Consider the following 13,921-nt stretch of genomic DNA (forward strand, 5'->3'; position numbering starts at 1 on the left):
CACAATGTTGTGGCAAACTAGGATTAAATATGAACTCCTATAACTCCATGATATGAAGCGTCAAAAACCTCAGCAATTGCCTGTAAGGAGCAAAGCCCTTCTCATATCGGTGTGTATCAGATTATCAGAAGCAGCTTTTAACTGAGCCTTGTCCAGTCGGGATTTTCACATTTCCTGTTTTATTGCATGATTCATCCTTATCCACAGAACGTTTTTAATGTATTTTTCCCTAATCTCACGATTTTTGGAGATGTGCCTGTGCTTGTGCAATTCTGGTTTCTCCCATACATCTCCCTTACAGTGATTCTTCAGCTTCCCAGTTCCCAGGGATTGCCCACCCCATCTGTGGGTTCTGCGAAGCTCACCCCATGAAGATAGCTCTCACTTTTGTTCCCTCGTGTAAAATCTATGTTCCAATTCCCAAATAATTATGTGCATTTAGAACACATTATTGAGTTACTTTACAAATCATTGTACCCCCGATACAGGACAACTTCAATAAAATTATTCCCAAAGTCAATGACATTAGAGAATATCAATCTTTTTCCTTTCAGGACAATCATCAGGCAACATTGATATGTTTCTGGGAAACCCCTGTTCCAATTATCGAAAGGTGAGTTATGGCATTCAAATATGCTAATATCTCATAAATCTTTTATTATGGTGCCCATGACAATACAGTGAAAATTAGAGAAAAAGATGCAGGATATGTAGTTTTGTGATGTTTTGTAATATTCAAAAATCAAACAGGCAGGCCACCCATCTCAGTACTAATGCTGCTTTTAGCAAATCTGTTGTGTAAAGCGCCAGAGCATAGCTAAATATTGATCAACTTCAAACTACCAGCTGGCCATCAACACAATCAGACCATCAGTAGAAATGAACTAATGAACAGAAATGCTACAGAATCTTAAACAGAATAACTAGTATTTCAAAGATAAATCTGTTTATCAGAATTACTCCTGGAACGATACTTATTTTTCATTGGATAGTGACCAAAAATCCGGGAAATAATTAATATTGTCTTTATTACAGAAGGTTAATTCTCATAATGTGACTTATTTAAATGGATTCTAATAGATGGTACTTATATTGAAACATCACAAGGTACACTCACATGATCAGGCATCATAACACAGTGGGATAATGTTAGGCTGTCAAAAACATGCTCATTTCAGAGCCCTCAAAGAGGGAATTTGACCTCTCTAGGAAAATGAGTGCTCGGTATTTGAAAATTGGATTTATGTGGTTAAAAAGCAGCTGATACATAATCAAGGCACTGAAACAAGGAAAACCAATTTGTATTCAGAAATTTGTATTTCATTCTGAATCAGCACCCCCAGGAAGAGGAGACTCTGAAGAGAGATAGATTGGTGTTCAAGATTAGGTCAATTCAGGGACAGTTCAGGTGATGGTTATCAAATTTATTGATCTACTCTTTTCATAACCCTGGTAATTCCTCTGCCACTCACTACTCTTTCTGGTGACTATTCTGACTGAATTTCCAGTTACGGTGTGAAATCCATGGCCCAAACATGAATGGCGGATGAACTGAATAAGTATTTTGCATAATTCTTCACTGTGGAGGACACTAGCAGTTTGGTGGAAATTCCAGATGTCAGTGGTCATGAAGAGTGTGAAGTTACCATTACCAGGGAGAAGGTTCTTGGGAAACTGAAAGGTCTAAAGATAACTGGAGAAGTCACCTGGACCAGATGGTGTACACCCCAGGGTTCTGAAGGAGATGGATGAAGAGATTGTGGAGGCATTAGCAATGATCTTTCAAGAGTCACTAGGTTCTGGAATGGTTCTGGAAGATTGCAAATGTCACTCGACTCTTCAAGGGGGAGAGTGGCAGAAGATAGTAAATTATGGGGCAATTAGTCTGACTTCAGTGGTTGGGAAGATGTTGGAATTGATTGTTAAGGATATGGTTTTGGGGTACTTAGAGGAATATGATAAAATAGGCCATATCCTAAGAAATGCGGCAAATGTTCAGGGAATATTTGCGTGGGGGTTCTGAGTAGGAACATTCCAATGAGACATAGAAAGGATGGTAGGGTACAAGATCTGTGGTGTCCAAAGGCTGTTGTAAATCTAGTCAAGAAGAAAAGAAGAATTTATGAAAATTAAAAAAAAACTAGGTAACGTTAGAGATCTAGAAGATTATAAGACTAGCAGGAAAGAGTTTAAGAATGAAATTAGGAGAGCCAGAAGGGTCCATGACAAGGTATTGGCAGACAGGATTAAGGAAAACCTCAAGGCATTCTACAAATATGTGAAGAGCAAGAGGATAAGACGTGAGAGATTAGGACTGATCAAGTGTGACAATGGAAAAGTATGTATGGAACTGGAGGAGATGACAGAGGTGCTTAATAAATACTTTGCTTCAGTGTTCACTAGGGAAAAGGATCTTGGCGATTGTATGGATGACTTGCAGTGGACTGAAAAGCTTGAGCATGTAGATATTAAGGAAGAGGATGTGCTGGACCTTTTGGAAAGCATCAAGTTGGATAAGTCACCAGGACTGGACGGGATGTACCCCAGGCTACTGTGGGAGGCAAGGGAGGAGATTGCTGAGCCTCGGGCAGTGATCTTTGCATCATCAATGAGGATGGGAGAGGTTCCGGAGGATTGGAGGGTTGCGGATGTTGTTCCCTTATTCAAGAAAGGGAGTAAGGATAGCCCAGGAAATTATAGGCCAGTGGTTCTTACCTCAGTGGTTGGTAAGTTGATGGAGAATATCCCGAGAGGCAGGATTTATGAACATTTGGAGAGGCATAATATGATTAGGAATAATCAGCATGGCTTTGTCAAAGACAGATCGTGCCTTTAGAGCCTGATGGAATTTTTTGAGTGTGTGACTAAGCACATTAATGAAGGTAGAGCTGCAGATATAGTGTATATGGATTTTAGCAAGGCATTTCATAAAGTACCCCATGCAAGGCTTATTGAGAAAGTAAGGAGGCATGGGATCCAAGGGGACATTGCTTTGTGGATCCAGAACTGGCTTGTCCACAGAAGACAAAGAGTGATTGTAGACGGGTCATTTTCTGTACTGAGGCCAGTGACCAGTGGTGTGCCTCAGGGATCTGTTCTGGGACCCCTACTCCTTGTGATTTTTATGTTTACCTGGATGGAAAAACGGAGGGATGGGTTAGTAAATTTGATGATGACACAAATGTTGGGGGTGTTGTGGATAGTGTGGAGGGCTGTCAGAGGTCAGTGAACAGCGGTTACAGTTCCATGTTCTGTTCACGACACCTCTCCTGTATCTGGTGCATGACGACGATCATGTCGGATGTGTCCCTGTTCACTCTGAATCCGCACAGACTCTCTGTGAGGTTGCCTTCAGCAATGATAGAGATGATTCTGTCCAAGAGGATCTGCCCGGTGGTGGACAGCAGGTTAATGCCTCTGTAGTTTAACAATCCAATTTCTCCCCTTTGTTCTTGTACAGGGAGACAATTACAGCATTGCATCAGTCATTTGGGACTGAACCTTTCTCCCAGCAGAGTGTGAGCAGAGCTATGAGTTCAGTTAGGAGAATGTCTCCAACCATTTTGTACACTTCTGCTGGGATCACAACAATGCCTTGGGCTTTAAGGCATTTCCGCTTGGAAAATGCAGCTTTGACCTCGTCCAGAGTTGGTAGGCCATGAAGCTTAGGCCTGACCTCATGCTGGGGATCATTTCAAAGGATGCTTCTTGTACTTGACAATTATCTCCAAAAAGGCTCTCGTTGTGTTTAGATGTTCGCCTCATGATGGCTTCGGTGTCTGTCAGCAGGGTGGAGCCATTCGATGAGCATAGAGGAGCTTGAATCTGATGAGTTGGACCATAGACTACGCGCAGCGATTCGTAGAAGGCTGAGTGTTGCCGCTGTCTGCATAGTGCTGCGTTTGTTTTGCGTCGGTCTCCGCTTGGATTGGAGGCTGCTGCATGCAGCTCTGCTTTCCGCCTTGGCTGCTTGGTCGTCAGGTTTAGACAGCACCACTTGATGGCAGGAGTGTTTCTTCTGCAGCAGGTTCTGCATTTTAATGTCGTTTTCATCACGAAGGCCTCAAAACTCTCTGCTACTTTCTTGACAGAGAAACCAACCAATTTCCCTCCAGCACCACCCTCCTCCGTCTGGCAAAACTAGTCCTCACCCTCAACAATTTTTCCTTCGGGGTAGCCATGGGCACCCGCTTGGGCCGTAATGCGGATCTCTTTGTTGGCAATGTAAAACAGTGCATGTTTGAAGCTTTCCCCAGTAATACGCCCCAATTCTTCATCCGCTATATTAACAACTGCATTGGTGCTGCTTCATGCACCCATGCTGAGCTTGTCAATTTCATCAAGTTTGCCTCTAACTTCTGCCCTGTCGTTAAATTCACTTGATCCATCTCTGGCAACTCCCTTCCCTTTCTCCACCTCTGGAAACAAACTGTTAAAACACATCTTTTATAAACCTACTGATTCCGATGGTTACCTTGACTCTCCCTCTCCCCACCATCTCCCGTAAAAATGCTATTCCCTTTTCTCAGCCCCTTCCCCTCTACTGCATCTATTCCCAGCTCATGGCTTTCCATTCCAGGACATTAAAGATGTCCTTCTTCAAAGAATGCGGTTTCCCTCCCTCTGCCATTGATGCTCATCCGCATCTTCTCCATTTCCCAGACATCCATGGTCATCCTATTTTCCTGCCGCCTTAACAGCGATAGAGTTCCTTGTCCTTAACTACCACCCCACCAGTCTCTGCATCCAACACATCATCCTCCACAACTTCTGCCATCCCCAAAGGGATCCTACAACACCAAATATATCTCTACATTCCCCCCTTTCCACAGTGATCACTCTGTCCATGATTTCCTTGTCCATTCATCCCTCCCCATTAATCTCCCTCCCAGCATTTACCCCTGCAAATGGCCCAAGTGCAACACTTGCCCATTCACCTCCACCCTCACCTCCATTCAGGCCCCTAAACAGTCCTTCCAGGTGAGGCAACACTTCACCAGTGAATCTGCTGGGGTCGCCTGTTGTGTCCAGTGCACCCGATACAGCCTCTGCTACATGGGTGAGACCCGTTGCAAGTTGGGGGACCTCCCCTCCACCCACCAAAAGTGGAACTTTCTGGTGACCAAACATTTTAATTCTGATTCCCATTCCCGTTCCGGTACGTCAATCCATGGCCTCCTCTTGTGCCAAGATGCAATCACCCTCAGGATGGAGCAGAAACACCGGAATATTCCATTTGGGGTAGCCTCCAACCTGTTGACATCAATATCAATTTCTCCTTCTGATTTTTAAAAAAAATCCCTCTTCCTCCATCCCCTACTCTGGCTTTTTACCTCTTCTCACCGGCCTGTCATTTCCCCCGGGTCCCCTCCTCCAGTTTCTCTTATGGTCCACTCTCCTCTCCTATCGGATACCTTCCTCTCCAGCCCTTTCCCTTCCCACCCACCTGGTTTCACCCATCACCTTCCAGCTAGCTCATTCCCCCCCCCCACCATCTTTTTATCCTGGTGTCTCTCCCCTTCCTATCCAGTCCGGAAGAAGGGTCTCAGCTTGAAACACCGACTGTTTATTTATTCCCATTGATGCTGCCCGGCCTGTTGAGTTCCTCCACCTTTTTGTGTGTGTTTCTCTGTTCCATGTTTAATTCAGAAGTAAAACGAGGGCGCATTGTTGCAGAGCTAGGGCAGCAGAAGTTCACAAATGGTAAGGTTTAGATGAGCATTTTCAAAGCCACAGTTGCTTTAATAAGGAATTGGAACTTTCCTATGTTGGATGAACAATTATCCTTGAGGATAATTATGTCCAACAAAATGCAGTGGATAATTAATGAAATAATGATCAAGTTCAAGCTGTGTTCATTTTATCTAATAATAATATCAAGTTCTAAATATCACAAACAAATCTAAAGAGCTAAAGAGAATACAAATCAAAAATGGAAAACTAAAGGGAAGTTACAAGCTCTCCCACAGCCTCACAAATAGAAGAGACGCAAAGTTTTTTTTTTAACATGGCATTATAAAGTAACAGCCACAGAAACAGAATGCGTGAGAAAACTAGAAAGGGTACCAAAATCAAAACAGAAAAGTTTTATATTTATATGAAAGGAAATAGGAGCATTATCAGATCCTTGAAAGCTGACATCTGCAAATGATCAGATATTGCTCATGAGGAAAAGGAGACAGTGTACATGTTGAATTATTATCCCGTGTGCCAGTTTAAGTGGAGGAACAGGATGATGTGCTGGGCATCTTAAGGAAACATCTTGAATCATGAACAGGAAGTCATTACAATTAACATCAGCAAAATTATGGGTATGAAGGAAAATTTGGCAGAATATCGCCAGGATCAGATCTTTCCCATTCACTGATTTTAAAAGATGGAATTGACAATGTTGCAAATGCTCAGATCCCAATCTCCCCAAATTCCTTCATCTGGATATGGCCTGTACAGAATTAAATGCACACTAAACTCTAAGAGACACTCGGAAGTTCCGAATAGGTACTAATTCTATTAGTAGAACAAGTAACTACCCAGTTTATTTTTTAAAATGTACAATTCCTTCACATACACTCAAGATTCATTCACATATTTAGATACTGCACAATAACTTCCCTCATTAAGAAAGTATTTCACATAGGTGATACAATTACCATTTCTGGGTTCATCACTGGCTTTCTCGCATTGCATTTGTGTATTTGGCTTCTTGTGACATTTTATTCTGAAGAATGTGTGTTTCAACTCAGTGGAGTGCCTCCTGGGTCCCGGACAGATTGTTGAGTTTCCTTCTGTAGGTGTGTCTACCCATGATAGAGCAATATGTGTTTCTGGTGTGTTTTGCTCTCTCAGTGCATGGTTTGAGAATTCATTGAAGTAACAAGGCCTTGATAAATTCTGTGGTGCCAGTGTATACCTGCTGATATTTTTTTCTGCACCCTGATCTGTTGTGTCATGCTTGAAACTTTCTGCAACTTCAAATGGTTGTGTGTTGAACTATTTTTTCAATACCACTTTGTGAAGAAAACAACTTTGGCTTTCTGTGGGCACGACTGGCTTAATACTCGTGGTAGATCTCAGATCTAATTGCTGTCAAAAGAGTAACTTCATTGCATGCCAGAACAGTGCTCTGTATTATGGGATTTTGAATAAGATTCTTCTAACAAATTTTTTGTAGCAATAAATATTCCTGTTCTGTCCACATGCTGCGCTCAATTGTACAACGCTGCCTTATGCAATGTTTGAGCCACCATTTTGTCCTATAATCCCAATAAACAGAGGCACTGCTGTATTGCTGTACTGTTTAATTTTGTCTGTGCTATCTCTAATGTTGCTACTTTTCTCCCTCTCTCAGTGCTTTGACTTAAGGGCACAGTAGTAGAGTGGTTTAGTTACTGGACTAACACACAGAGTTCTAGTCCACTGACCTTGAAATCTGCTTTAAATTCATCAATGTAGCTGGGAAATGTTAAATAGTACGACCCTGGACAGAGAGCTCGGGGTACTTGTAGATACATCTCTGAAAGTAGCAGCACAGATAGACAGGGTTGCTAAGAGGCAACACAAACAAAATGCTGGAGGAACTCAGCAGGCCAGGCAGCATCTGTGGAAAAGAGTGAACAGTCAATGTTTCGGGCCAGGACTGGAAAGAAAGATGAGAAATCAGAGTAAGAAGGTGGGGAGAGGAGAGGAAGAAGTACCAGGTAATGGGAGTGGGGGGAGGGGTGAAATAAAATGCTGGGAATTAGACTGGTGAAAGAGATAAAGGGAAGGGGTAATTTGGAAGGAGAAGGGGTAATTTGGTAGGAGAGGACAGAGGCCATGGTAGAAAGGGAAGGAGGAGGAGCACCAGAGGGAGGTGATGGGCATGCAAGGAGACAAGATGAGAGAGACAAACTGGAATGAGGGATGGTTGAGGGGGGTGTAATTATGGGAAGTTCGAGAAATCGATGTTCATCAGGTTGGACGCTACCTCCATGACCTCCTCTGCTGCTGCGATGAATCCACACTCAAGCTGGAGGAGCAACACCGTCTATTCCAACAGGGTAGCCTCCAACCTGATGAGAGGAGGGAGAAGGGAAAATGTCTGGGGTGGGTGAGATTTTCGAGTATGCTGACTGCTTTACTGAGGCAATAAAAAGTGTCAACAGACTCCATAGAGGGGAGGCTGGTTCCTGTGCTGTGCTGAGCTGTGTCCAAACTCTCTGCAGTTTCTTGCAGACACGTGCAGAGCAGTTGTCATACCAAGCCATTATGCATCCAGGCAGAACGCTTTCCATGATGCATTGTAAGAGTCAATGGGGACATGCTGAACTTCTTCAGCCTCATGAGGAAGTAGAGGCATTAGTGAGCTTTCTTGACCGTGACATCAATATCACTGGACCAGGACAGGCGATTGATCATATTCGCACCTAATAGGAACTTGAAGCCCCGAACCACAACACTGTTGATGTAGAGAGGAGGATGTGTACAGCCCCTTTCATGAGGTCAATGGCCAGCTCTTGTTTTGCTGTCATTCTGATAAAGGTTGTCATAATACAATGTCATTAAACATTCTATCTCTTTTCTGCACTCTGACAATTTGTTATTTGAGATGCAGCCCATTTCTATGGTTTAATTTGCAAATTTGTAGATGGAGTTAGAGTTGTTGTTGTGTGATCACTTGAGTGGAGTTTGATGTTCTCCTGAGGGGTTGTCTACTGGTGGGTCCTCAAGCGGCTGTAGACGCTGATCTGGGATCCACACCTTCTGGGACAGTGCGGACATGAGTAAATGGTGGCTCTGGTTAGAGGTTGGGTCATTCGGATTTTCAATCCCTCTTCTCACTGTGGAGGTTGTTCTAATGTAGCCCAGCTCCCTCTTGAACAGATTTCCTCCCGATGTATCTGTAGAGTGCAGAGTCTTCCCAATTTTTAAGATTTAATATTGAATTTCTTCAGGCTGATTTTGATGTTATATTCCTTTGCCCACCAGGGGCTCACGACAGCAGGGAGTAAAGGATCTGTTTGAGGAAATGTGAGTTAGACATCCGGATGGCATGAGCTATCCATGGGAGTTGGTGTTGCTTTATCGTGGTGGAGATGCTGTTCATGTCGGCCTCCTCCAGTGAGCTGGTGTTACTGCGTCTGTCCTTCCAGCTGATCCCGAACATCCGTCACAAGGATCCTTGGTGGGATTGTTCCAGGGCATCCAGGTACCTACTGTAGGTAGTCCATGATTCAGCTCCACACAGTCACGTAGGAAAGACAACTGCTCCTTAGACCATTTTTGTTTGGAACAGTAGATCACGGTCCTCAAAGACTCTTTTCCTTAAATTTGCAGCATCTCCAATAGTGCTACTCCTGCAGTGATCTCTAAGTGAATATCTGCTTTTGACGAGAGAATGCTGCCAAGGCAAGGAAAGTGACCTGCATGTGCAAGGGTGATATGGTCAACTTTTATGGAGAGTTGGATAAATGGCTGGTTGGATGGTGGCTGATATTGGACCTTTGTCTTTTTTATATTCCAGACAAGATCCAGGGTCATATATACTTTGGCAAAGGCTTTCAGGATACATTGGAGATCCTTCAGTGTGTCCTGCAATGGTGTAATCCTTCACTTATTGAAGCTTGGTGATAGTGGTAGTGCTGAACTTGGTCTTGGCCTTTAACCCATTGATAATGAAAATCCTGATGTCCATTCTATACATGATTGGGATTCCTTATGGCAGGCCTTGGCAATAAAGATAGTGAAAAGGGAGGGTGCAACGATACAGCCTGTTTGACTCCTGTCTGTACAGTGAAGGGTTCTGATTCAGTGCTGCTGTCACTGAGTATTGTGGCTGACATACCGTCATGCAGTAGCTTCAGTATTCGTAAGTACTTGTCAGGGCAGCCCTGTCTTTATAGTACAGTATACGCCAGGGAGCTCGGCGGTCTACTGTATCAAATGTCGTTGATAATTCTATGAAGCCAAGGACAGGGGTTGCCTTTGTTTACATTTTTTTTCCTATAATAGCTGTGCTGTATAAATGTCTACATCTGGATAGGCGGAAACCACACTGCAAATCAGGAGTGCTTTTTAAATCATTCTAATATCATTTTGTAAAAACTTTTTTGTATGTATTTGTTTGTCCCCATGTGCTGGCAGGAAACTTGTGAAGTAGACAAGGAGCAATCCATTGTTAACTGTTTTGTTCAGTAACACCTTGCAATCGTCACGTAACTGTACTGCCTTATCTGCTTTACACAAAATTGTTGTCCATTCACTCTGAAGTCTTTCCTAGAAAGCTACTCTTCTAATTTATCAAACTTTTCCTTCACCTGTCTCTTCAACGTGAAGGGAGCAATTCCAAGGTGAATATCTCTTTCCAGTCTTGCTTAAATAATATTGGTTGGTTAGTGTACTAAACCGGAACCATAGATAGTTCTATTTCTTGAACATTGTGATCACTAAATAATATCTGTTCTAGATATGGATTTTATGGAGATATGTTTTAAAGTTTGCCATACTCAGTGTTGGTGATATTTGGATAAATTTACTTAGAGAACAATTCATGGTTGCAATTGAACAAATTCTTGCTGTATTAGTCTTTGTTAGGAAATAACTGCCTTGATGTCATTTTCTTTTCCACAACTACTGCTGATAGAAACGCTGTAGATGCCCAGATCTCCATTAGATCTGTGTGAGGGAATAAAGAAACTAAAGTCCCACCCTAGCAAAGGCATTCCTGAAATCCATATAGATAATGTCCATTAACCTGCAATCATGAGAAGAATACCCATTCTGTGAGACGTTATTTTCCTGCTCACTAAGCCATGTTGACCATCCTTAATCATTCCTTACAGCCCTCATTAACACTTGGTTCTCACCTGCAGCAAAGGACAATGTAAATATTTGCCAGAGCTTCTACAAATTCTTCCACTGCTTCTCACAATGACCTTGGTCAGGTCAGATTGATGCTGACATAAACACAGAAGAGGAAAATATCCACAAAAACTAAGATGAGGAAGATATTCAAAAGGCAGTTCATTTTCTTCATATCTTATATAAAAACAGTTTTAAAAGCATATTATTAAAAACCACAATCAGACTCAAATGCACAGGATCAGAGGCAAATGGTATTGCTAAAAACATTTATTAGAGAACATACATTTGAACAGTGAAAGCTCAATTAAATTTCAATGGTCTAAAATGAAGCAAATAAAAATAGAATACATTTACAAGCAATTTTAAATGCACAAAAATAGACTACTGCTTTGGTTGTCAAATTTCTTAAAATGGAAACATAGAAACATTACTGACTCAACCCTATCACCAGGAAATGTTCCGTTCCATATTATCTAAATCTCTGCAGTTCAAATGAAATCAGATATTTATGTTCAACTAAAGGCAAGTTAGCAATTATAAAATGTTGCAGCAGGGAAATGCCTTTTGTAACTTAAGACAGTGCTAAACTATGATATTAAGCTCTTTCATGAATGTTGTCAACCAGACAGCACATTTCACACGCAGTGACAACTACAGGTACATGAGCCCAAATTCAGATTACCCAGACACGTGAGTGGAAGAAAAATGGAGAAATGAAAGGAGCACAGAAAGTGTCAAATGTTTGTATTGCTGTTATGATGCAAGTCTATTTATTTTCCTTACCAATTCTTTGCATGTATTGAACAATTCAGGTGTGAATTCATGGCATTTTGCGAAGTGTGGGATGGAATGAGAAGGGTCGTGAAAGACAATGTATTGTGATTGACAAGAGCAGTAATTAATTTCTAGTTCTAGAGAACTTTGTCCAACGGACTGTTATCCAATTCTACTGACTTTTTTTTACCTCCACCATTGTGTACAGTGGAACAAAGATATAAGTGTATTTAGAAATCCCCACATTAGGTTCCATGACAAAGTCATTTTCAGTGAGAAATTCAGAACAGCTGCAAACAAACCACATCCACTGTAATAATTCCAATCAATATAAAATTATACAACAGTTAATGTCATATGATACAAGGATCCTGTTATGTTTCAAGGAAATAGCAAAATTAACAAGTATTTTAGTTACTCAGTCAATAGTACATAAACAGGGAGATAATCCTTTTTATTTTCATTTGGATTTTCCTTAAAAACTCCCAAATAAATATTTCCTGAGAATTCATACATTGTCAATGTAAAGCAGTTTTTGTCTAGTAGCTGAGAGAATTTTGATCACTTTAATGCCTTTAAAAGCATAATGTTAAAGACTCTGCATATGGAATTGTCAAACACTCAAAAGCAATACTATCTTATAAAACACTGCATACTACACTTCAACTTCACTAACATTCCCAACATTACAACAGGGCTACAGGCAAAGGTTATTTGAGCAGTAGAATATTGCAATATAAAAAACATAAAACTGAAAAAAAAATTGGTTCAATTAAACTTTGGGAAAATTGAAAAGGTAAGTCATGGATAAATTAAAATTAAAATTAAATTAAAATAAAGCTCTGAGCAATGATTTATTGCAATTAACTCAGGAAAATCTTGTTTTTCATCCTAACAATTTAGTAACTTCAAGTTCAAATGCTGGATCAACTGGAATGTAATTTCAATTCAACTTGTCACCGAATACTGGCACACACTCCGTTTGTCACTCTCATTGTCAATCATTAAATGGTTAAAACACAACTCTCTGAAATCTGTTTATTTTCAACTCCTCAATCCTCACCGTCACTGTACAATTCAGCAAGTTTCTGGAAGCGTGGGTCACATTTGTTCAAATAGTTGTAATCCTGGTCTGCATCAGAGTTGTTGGATGAATTCACTGAACTTAAAGATTCTGCCTCTGAGCCACTACCTTCATAATCAAACACCAAGAGGGAGTCATAGGGGGGAGCAGTGGGATCATTGTCAGCAGTCTTCAGGTTCTCTGGTGATAAGACTAAGGGAAAATAAGCAAAACTCTGGTAACTTGTGATGCTGATCATGACAGCAACAGCGCCAGTAGCAGGGCTGCCAGTTATTCTGTATTAAGATGTTGGCTGCTAATTAATTTAATTCAATTAGAGTTCCAGGGAGTTGGGACCCAGAGCACCAGGACAGAGTGGAGTGGTTGTGGGAAAAGATGTTAAGCCTGCATACAAAGACGAGGATCAAAATAGTTGGGTATGGTGGGAATAATGTTCAGAGTTGTGTCTATTTCTATGTAGGTTTAGTCAGAAAGATGGATGAGCTTAGAGCATGGATCAACATGTGGAATAATGACATTGCAGCTATAAGTGAGTCTTGGTTGTAGGAGGGGCAGGACTGCCGGTTCAGTGTTCTGGGGTTCTGTTGTTTTAGACGTGATAGAGCAGGAGAGATGGCATTACTTGCCGGGGAAAATGTTGTGGCAGTACTGAGATAGAACAGACTGGAGAACTCATCTACTCAGGATACCCGAGTGGAACTGAGGGACAACAAAAGGATGATCAGATTAATGGGATTATATTACTGACCATCCAACAGTCAGCCGGAGCTAGAGAGGCAAATTTGTAGAGAGTTGCAAGAAATACAAGTTCGTGGTAGTAGGTGATCTTAATTTTCCACAAATTGTCTGGGATTCCTCTGCTATAAAAAGGCTGAATGGGGTAGAGTTTATCAAATCTGTTCACGAGAATTTCCTTAATTAATGCATTCAGATACCAACTAATTAGCTAATGTTGTTCAAACAATGCATATGAAGATTAAAGTTCAAAGCAAAATTTATTATCAGAGTACAGACATTGCAGCACATATAACCCTGAGATTCTTTTCCTGTAAGCACACTCAGGAAATCTATAGAACAGTAACAGGAAACAGGATCAATTAACAACAAACTGCAAATGCAAATATTAATAAAAAGCATGAAATAACAAGATAAAGTGTCCTTAAAGTGAGATCATCAGTTGAGGGAACACCAGAAATAGAATGAATGGAGTTCAGGACCCTT

This window comes from Hypanus sabinus, chromosome 17 (assembly GCF_030144855.1).
Source record: "Hypanus sabinus isolate sHypSab1 chromosome 17, sHypSab1.hap1, whole genome shotgun sequence".
Classification (NCBI taxonomy): Eukaryota; Metazoa; Chordata; class Chondrichthyes; order Myliobatiformes; family Dasyatidae; genus Hypanus; species Hypanus sabinus.